Source organism: Silurus aristotelis (genome assembly GCF_946808225.1).
Source record: "Silurus aristotelis genome assembly, chromosome: 13".
Classification (NCBI taxonomy): domain Eukaryota; kingdom Metazoa; phylum Chordata; class Actinopteri; order Siluriformes; family Siluridae; genus Silurus; species Silurus aristotelis.
The window spans coordinates 16,581,826-16,591,554 of record NC_139586.1 but is presented as its reverse complement, the minus strand read 5'-3'; the positions used below and the strand labels follow the sequence as shown (position 1 = coordinate 16,591,554).

Genomic DNA, 9,729 nt, shown 5'->3' with positions numbered 1-9,729 from the left:
AAAAAAACCAACTCAATTACAGCAATGTAAGTACCTCTGCTCTATTGCTTGCTCTTCTGGACCAGCACCTCTAAGCTGATAAGGATCCACCATTTGATCTTCACAACCAAAATTAAGTTTGTGAGTGTAGGCGGAATAGATAAATAGACAACTCTTTTTCAACTTTGGCTGAAAGTGTATGCTAGCTAGGTGATGAGATTGGATTAAAATTAAAGCAGTGGGGATTCTTTCCCCTCTAACCGCCCATTTGTCCCACTTCACTCCACCCTAGGATTGTTGATTGTGATGATTCCATCGGTAAAATATGTTCCTAACCATTTCTAATCTCAACTCTTATTTTTCCCCACAGCAAAATGCAAAAATGCTTATCACTTCTGGTACATGGTGAATAAAACCAGAATAATGGAATGTAATAGAATTTGCAAAATAATAAAATATGATGTCACATGACCTATTACCATGCATTTATACCCTGAACATGTCATTACCCCCCAACACACAAACACACACACACACACACACACACACACACACACACACACACACACACACACACACATACAAACACACACACACACACACATACACACACACACAAAACACAAAGGCACGCACCTGTTCTCAATCACATTCACTCTTTCATTACATTTCATTTCCTGTCCTAGCATACACACAAATATGGACACCTTCATTTGCTGCATCTGACACTATTGCTGTTATGAAACACTTTTTTTCTTGCTGTTACTTTCCTAAGTTGATCTTAATGTTTTACATTTCTTTACAGTCAACTGTTCAACATTTTATTTTACTTTGCACTAGTTTCTTTATTTTACATAGTTCTGTTGTCTTGTCTAGTTAGTGGGCATTATGTGTTGCATCATTTTGCAAAAGGCAAACATTTCTTTCAATATATACTAACTAAATGTAAAAGCATTTTTCACCTGAAGTAAAGCTCCTATAGTGTATCCATAATGTCAACACCAAGCCTCTCTTATTGTGGGTGATTGTTTAACAGATGTAATGTCATAAGCATTACTTGCTGAATGCATGGCACTTAGGTTGGTATGACTGAATTATAAATGCCATCATGTGTTGCCTATTGGTTGGATTCACACCCTACAAGAATTTCATCCCTGCTATGCAAGCTGAATGGCATAATTGTGCTTTAACAAGACAAGCACAGAATGTGAGCATTTATGATTGTGGAATGCTTATGTCCACCATTTTACATATGACATTTTGACATATAATTGAGAGCTCAAAATTGTCTACACTAATGGATACTAAACAAAAAATTTCAAATCAATAATATAATAGTTGATATTTCACATTCCTTTTTTTTTTTAGGAATTCAGTCAGCTCACTTTCTTTTATCCAGTCATCTGATATGAACAACTGGTGAAGAGTTTAGTGAAATTGAAGACAGGATGTCACATATTTGAATAATTGCTTTGTTTACTAGATGTGTGTATGATAGTAGCCTTGAACATCAAAGTGAATTCACTGTCGTATCTCCAGTTTTTTCTCTAGAGGGGATGGAGAGAATTGAGTTTAAAGAGGTTCAGGGAAGCAAAGATAGAACCACAAAACTCAGATTTACAATGTCTGTCTCTCAGCTGATGATGGACAGAGCAAAAAAGAGTGAGAGGCATTAGATAAGTGGGTGGACTGTTTTCTTAGATCAACCATGTTTAGTGATGTAGCTTCACTTATTTAACATGGAGACTTATTCAGCTTCAGGCTGCATTGAAGTTTCCCTTTGTTCATGTAGGTTCTTCAAACTTTTCTGAACTGATACAGTAGTTTTTAATCAGTAAACATTTGTTTAACTGATGCACCAAGTCTCAAATCAGCACTAAAATCCCCCATGATGCACTTTTATTTATTAACCCTTTCCAATTAACCCTCTTGGGTCGATAAACGCGTTTTTTGCACATTCATCGCATTTTCTCTCATAACGGCGAAAAGAACGCAAATTATTATTTTTTGATCATACAGATAAGAGCAGACATAATAAATATATGAATAGAAAGCAGGAAATGTCTACTTTTAAATAAACACATTTACATCGAATACAAATATTCTCTGATTATGTAATCCGTATGAAATTTAGAAGGTTTTCTCTGGTATCACCTCATAAACCGTCCGTATGGAAACCTAGCAAAGGTTCCGTCTGGTGTCCTGATGATTTACATAATTTAACACACCATAATTACTTTTAAACATTAACAAGAATATTTTGTCTTCATGCTCTACGTTGAGTCTGGTTTCACTAATTATAAAGTACATTTGTATAAAGCTTCCATATATGTCCATGTCCATGTTGATTAGAGAATTAAAAACTTGAAAAGTATAAATTTAAGGTACATTTAGAACAGATAAAAATGTGTGATTAAGTTGCGATTAAATATTTTCAAATGATTGCAAACCCTAATATTAATATGATGTGAGGTCCAGTTACCAGTGTGACACTAAAACTGGTAGCAGTAATGGCTACTTTTTACTTAAGTACATGCTGGAGCCCAAAATTCTTTATTTTAACTTGAGTAAAAAAGGATAAATACTTTAACTTTTACCAGTCTTTTAAAACATGAGTATGTTTGAAACTTCTACTTAAGTGAAGGATCTTGTGTACTTTTGCCATCTCTGCTGCTACTAAAAAAAAATAACAAGAGACCCAAAATTTGAAAGAAAGAGGACAAAATAAAAAAAAATCTTCATCTTAAATTCAATTGCAATGAATTAAAATGTATTTGTTTAAGAAGTCAATTTAATTATTTTTTATTTGTATAGCGCTTTTTAACAATGAACATTGTCTCAAAGCAGCTTTACGCAGATAAAGTAGTGATAAAAATTAATAAGATGATCTTTATAAGTGTAAGTTTGTTCCTGATGAGCGAGCCGGTGGCGTTTGTGGCAAGGAAAAACTCCCTGAGATGGCATAAGGGAAAAACATTTAGATTAAAAAGATTCAAGAGGAAACCCATCCTTATCTGGGTGGCACCGAATGTCCATTTATTACAGATAAACTATGTCTGCTTCTGAAACTGTAACAATGATATATTGTCCTAAAGCAATAAGCAAGTTTAATTATATTTAATTATATTTAATGATATTGCAACCTTTGTGATTACTTTTATTAAAATATCTTCTTTTAGAAATGTCATTTTTAATGGCTAAAAAAATTATTCAAATCCAAATTTCAAATTTAAATACAAAGATCATGAAATAACTTCCAGAGACACATGTTCATAGCCACACAAACCAGAAATTGTTTGCTGTTTATTTCTGATTGCTTGCTGTTCATGCATCTAGTGTCTCTTACACTCTCTATATACACAGTGGTTTACTGCTACCCTGCATGTCCAAAAAGTTACATTTTGTTAAAAACATTTACAAATACGACTCAAATATGACGTCTGCAAAGTAAAATCTTCATAATGCAATTCTTTCTTTCTTTTTTCTTTTTTTTTAACTGCCTGAAGCCAAAGACTGTGTCGTTTGTGCCACTTAGGAATGTGGATAAGTGCATGCAAAACACACAGACACAAACATTAGCACCAGCACAACCTCTAAAACTCTTCTTCCCCAGCGTACCTCCCTCTGCCTTCATCCACTGCGACTTTCCAGCCTGTTTTATAGACCTGTTTGTTTTCATTCTACTCGCTTATACACGCTTGTGCACAGCGCAGACTTAGTTCCTCTTACACAACATATAAAATGCAGTGTTCAACTTGGACTTGTAAGTTCTTTGATATTCAAACAATGGCATGAAGGTTTTATACCTGAACACATTCGATTTGTTATTTACATATTGTGCTTTGTAGCTGCTGTAGAACAAGCTAGAAATTTGGAGACCTGGGAGGTTTTGCAGCATTAAAATGCCGGTCATGTGGATATTAAGTGCTCCCGTGTTGCTCAGGCAGATATAACCTTTCAGCTGATCTGTCTCCATTAAGAGCAAATGGAAAGCAGTGTTATCAGAGTAATGCTCCTGTGTCGAGCTCTGTGCCATGTCACACACAGCTCGCCCATGTCTGCTGATAGCCTGTAGGTGGTCGGTCATTTTGTGCAGTTTGTGTACAGACAAGACAGATCACGAATGCTCATCCCTGGCAGTTATCTGTCTCAGCACAGGTATCAGTGGCTGGAAAATGGTAGGACTATCAGGTCCCATGTCTTTTTAATCTGGTTAATGTCAAAGTGAAATTGTGGAGCTTCTGACATAAAGCTTAGAGTTTTATGTCAGACACACACACACACACACACACACACACACACACACACACACACACACACACACACACACACACACACACACACACACACACAATATTTCAAATATATTGTATACAGTCATCATCCAAATTAATAGGAGCATCAGTAGACTTGTACATGAATGCAATTATCCAATGAGCCAATCAGGGAATTGCATAATATCATGTAAAAAAAAAAAAAAAAAAAAAAAAAAAAGGACAAAAACTATAGATAATTAAATATCACATTTACATCAAATATCAGAATGGGGATACATGTGATCTTAAGGAATGTGACTTTATTATGCTTGTTTGTGCCAGCCAGGTTGGTCAGAGTATTTCAGACACTGATGGCCTTTTAGTATTTTCAATGCTTATGAGAGAGGTTGGCTGTAAGGGGAAGTCTAGTTTGAGTTCTCTGGAAGTCTATGATAACTCGAATAATCACTCTTTTCAACAAACATTGAGACAGATGTGGAACAACAGCAGAATGCCATACTGGGTTCCAGTCCCTATTATCCAAGAACAGGAAAACCTGCCTCTACAGTGGGCACCGGCTAACCGAAACCAAACACACAATTACTGTAAGAGCATTCTCTAGTTTATCCAGGCAGTTAGTAAGGATGAATTGCTGCATGTTGTACACTCATTTTAATGACCCCAATCGTCCAATAGTATCATGATACCACATGCCCAATACTTTCAAAACATTATTCATGCTTAGTTACATGAAAACCTGAGACATAGATAAGGGTACAGTTTAATAAAAATGTAGATGGGCAGTGGTGACTCAGATGGTCAAAAGGTTCAAGCTCCATCAATGTCAAGCCCTTTGAGCAAGGCCCTTAAACCTATGTGATTTAGGGATGCTGTATCATGGCTGACCCTGTGATCTGACCCTAGATTCCTAACAAGCTGATATCTGTGAATGAATATATCTGTGGTTTAATGTATATGTGACTGATAAATTATTTTTATTCTCTATTTCCAGAGGTGAGAGTGGTGAGGAAAATCTGCCTGGGACAACATAAAGAAACCTTGAGTTATTCTAAATAAATTACCAACATTAAACCAATAACCAACTCTAATTCATTTTTCTCTTCACAGCAAAGTCAAAAATTACTTGATTTGCGCATTACAGTATTAAATATTTACAACAGTATTTCTTAAGTACAAGTCTAGACAAGAGGCAAAATGTATCCGTGTGGAATAATCTATAATGGCCGAAAGTAAAAAAAAATAAGCAGCTTTTAAAATATTTTTCCACAAATTATATTAACTTTCACTCCTATCTTTAGTTGTTTGTTATATCATGGTGAGCTTGTAGTGTCTTAATAACTTAATAAGGTTAAAACACAACTTTTTTAAATCGTGAAATTTTATACCACTGAACACATTTATTTATACAAATGCCCTTGCCCTGACCCTATACTGGCTATTGTGTTCACTCAGCTTCTTTATTGACAGTAGGAAATTTAAATTGCATGCTGATGCATGTTACCCACAATTATAACCACCTTTGTCAAAACAACATTTTTCCCTAACTGACTGTGCACCTTTTTTTGCAAGAGATGTGCAGACACATGTTGCTGTTTTGCTCTTTTTTTTTTTTTCTTTTTTTTTTTTTTTTTAACGGGTGTTCATTTTTTTGTTTGTTTGTTTCCTGGAAGAATCATCAGCAGGGGCTGACATCAAAAGATCTTCCATTAATGTGGGGAATCTGTAATGCCTGCAATAAAGTGGGAATTCGTCTCAGTTGCGTGCCCCGGAGAACAGTTTGAGCTTTTATGTGTAAATCCACTGTGTTATCTGACCAGTGCAATACGTATGTGTCTACTGATTCCTCAGGTTACACTGGTGCCCATGAACTCAATCATTCTGTGCAATGATGTAAGAGCTCATTAAAAGCCTTCCTTCTTTATCTTTATCTTTATAAACAGGAGTTTGAAAGGAACATGACCTGTGTTGTGACTGAAGTGGTTTCTGTGTAACACAGGAATTTTTTTTGTGGAGTATCATGTACTGCTGATGCAGCCATGTTTACTTAAAAGAAACAGGAGTGATTATAAGGAGACAGACACAAAAAAAAGACACAAAATGTTTATATATAAACAAATAAAAGGGGAGGATATTCCTGTAAACCTTACATTTGAGGCCTCATTAACCTGAAAGAGTTTGGCAGTGTACTGTGTCAGGCTTTGCAATGTGTGTGTTGTTCATGGCTTCATGGTTATGAGGTATTGCATTTTGAAATTAGACAATTTGGATTGTGGAGAAGAGGAAAATAGCAATGTTAAGTTGTGTTACAATGTTGTATATGTTGTATATGGTTACTTTCCATATCAACGTAGTGTATCAACAATATGGAACCAATATTGCTAACAAGAAAAACATGGCAAGCAAAAACCTTAATGTATGCTGATAAAGGCAGTAAGAAATCATCAAGGTATAATTCTAACCATCCTGAATTCTTGGTTTCATTGACTCTCAAGACTAAGACTATTAATTCACAGGTCAAATTTTAACTAGCGTCAAAGAAAACAGAAGAACGGAAATGGGCCTTTCATGTAATGTGTTCTTTCCCTTTCATGAATATGTTTTGCGAAATTTCATAAGTGACTTTTATTTAAGTTTCATCAAAGCTCTAAGCACACACACACACACACACACACACACACACACACACACACACACACACACACACACACACAATACTTTGCAAAAGTTTTAGCCAGATAGGAAAAATGCTGTAAATTAAGAATGCTTTCTATAATAGTTGTATTAATAGTTCATTTATTTATATTAACTAACAAAATTGTAAAGTAAATGAACAGAAGTGAAATAAAAATGCTACCAATATTTGGTATGACAGCCATTTGCCTCCAAAACACCATCAATTCTTTCAGCATGTATTTTGTTAACAGATCTTGGAGCACTAACCACAGATCTTCTTTGGAAGTAGGCTGACTCAAATCCTTGTCTCTTCATGTAATCCCAAACAGACCCAATGATGTTGAGATCAGAGCTATGTGGTGGCCAAACAATCACTTCCGGGATTCCTTGTTCTTCTCCATGCTACAGATTCTTAATGACTTTATGTCAGCAATATGTTTGATGTCATTGTTCTGCTGCAGAATAAATTTGAGGGGGCCAATCAGATACCTTCCTGATGGTATTGCATGATGGATAAGTATCTGCCTGTATTTCTCAGCTTTGAGGACTAGGGCTGGGTATCGAGTTTGATCACCGACCGAATTCCCTTGAAACCTAAAATAAAATTTTGTTTGAAAATTTCAATAACTCAGGGTTTTAAATCTTGTCAGTGAGCCAGTAAGCGTGCAGCATGCTTGACATGCCCAAATCAAATGCTGATGATTGGCTGTGGCGAGGGATCAGCAAACATCAATAGTTTACCCGGCATACACTCGCCCAGAGTGGACATACCTCACACGTGAGGCTGTAGTGTAACTTTGCGTCCCAAGCCCTATAGCATAGATTTAAAAGATGTTTAAATGATCAAAAGTGTGGCTACATTTCGCCAAGGTCGATGACAATAGTGTGCGATGCAATATTTGCAATAAGATAATTGCTGCCAAGAAGGGCAACACATCAAATATGATAAAGCACTTGAGCGTGCACAGAATAAACATAAGAGCAAAAAGTTGCTCCTTAATTGGCTGCAAAATGACCGAGCCGGTGCAGTCATCTTCTCAGGATTTTCCTGCTTCAGAGCCTCCTTCAAAATGTCCACAACAAGAGTCTTCCTCCATTACTGATGAAGATAGCGGCACTACAACCATGATTCATGTTTTTTCCCCTCTTCACATTAATGTTATAGCCTCTGCTCCTGCTGACCCTGGAATTAGGAGACCATCAAGTGTTAATTTATTAACACTAGCAGAAAAATGAATAAAGAAAGGAAAGATAAATGTCACAGGGCCATTACAATGTTTATTGTAAAAGGCTTGATGCCTTTCTCTACCTTGGAGCCTCCATGGTGGAGTTAAGTAAGCTGTAAGTGGTGGTGTAACTTTACCATTAAGGTTGTTGGCCATGTTTGTAAGTAGTCTTTTAACCTAGATAATATATATTTTTTTCTTTTATATTAAGCAACAATGATAAAACAATGCTATTTTTACGTTTTGTGTTTGATGATGTCACATCAATACATGCAGTAAAACATACTGTATCTGAAATATGAATTGAACAACAAATGAACAACCACTTTGATAACACACACACACACACACACACACACACACACACACACACACACACACACACACACACACACACACACACACACACACACACACACACCAACTTCCTCTTTCTCACTCTAGGTCTTCCAAAACATACTGTCACCATTGATGTAAGAACAAGGCGCTTTAGCTTGTTCCTCATGGTGGAGCGATTCCTGGAGCAGTTCCCTGCTATACAGCCATGGACTCGGTTTAAGAAATCAATGGAGAAAGACAGGTAAAGAACTCGGTGTGAACCATTGCGCTCCTAAAACTATAGTCTAGCTAGTGAATCTGATTATATTTTACAGACTGCCGATGTACTGATGAGGATTAAAGAAAAGCAAAACATTAAAAAGATACTTTACACTTAAACCCTGTCTGCTGAAAGGAGCCCAACCTTGGGTAAGATTCTGACAATCTTAAATAAACTCCAGCACCACTTCACAGTTAATAAAGAGGACTCCTCCTTCACAAAGACTATCAAGGACACTGTGACTTCTTAAAAAGATACCAGGTGTGTAGTGTAATCCTGTTGAATTCTCCCTTGTTTTATTAGGATTATTCAGATAGTCATACTGTTTTTGTCTTGAAGGATAGCAACATCAGACAGTTCTTGGAGGAGGGCAAGGCCTTGGAACCCAGATTCAAGTCAACAGTGGCAGATGAAGTGTGGACCAGACTAGGGTTGGAGCCGACGAGAAGGACCTCAAAACAGGTGTTAATTATTATTGGTAATCTTCTACTTCTCTTAAATTGTAGATTAATATATGTGACCTTCATATTCTATTGAATACAGACTCGGACCATTCAGAATCAAAGAGAGAGCATGTGACCAAGTTGACAGCTCATCTGATAAAGACAGTGCTCTGCAGCAACAACACTAGAAAGTAAATATAAATACATCCTATTGTTTCCATTTAATTTAAGAAGAAAATGTACTTGTTTGCATTTACCTTTATAGTGTGTTATATTTTTCTTTATTTTTGTACTTATTTGTTCATAGAAGAGGCCAAGGTTTTCTGCCATTGAGGAGCTGTTTGCTGTGGAGGACATGGCAGTTAAAGCGAGAACAGAGACCACTCAGCACACCAGAGAAGATTCAGACAGAGATAAATCTGTACAGACTGCTTCCTACACTGTCCAGTGAGTCCAGTAACCTGGTGGTGGGACATGAAGGACACTCTGCTGATGCTTACAGATTTGGCAACAAGGTATCTCTGTGCAGCATC

The 9,729-nt window shown here is 36.4% G+C and overlaps 1 long non-coding RNA gene across 1 annotated transcript; it reads left to right on the top strand.

The window, feature by feature from the left end:
* The first annotated feature begins 3,474 nt into the window (after nucleotides 1–3,474).
* On the top strand, nucleotides 3,475–9,377 carry LOC310736244. Its single transcript, XR_014536495.1, has 3 exons — nucleotides 3,475–3,742; nucleotides 8,600–9,014; nucleotides 9,093–9,377. It is a non-coding gene; the product is annotated as an uncharacterized lncRNA (long non-coding RNA).
* The last annotated feature ends 352 nt before the right edge of the window (nucleotides 9,378–9,729 follow it).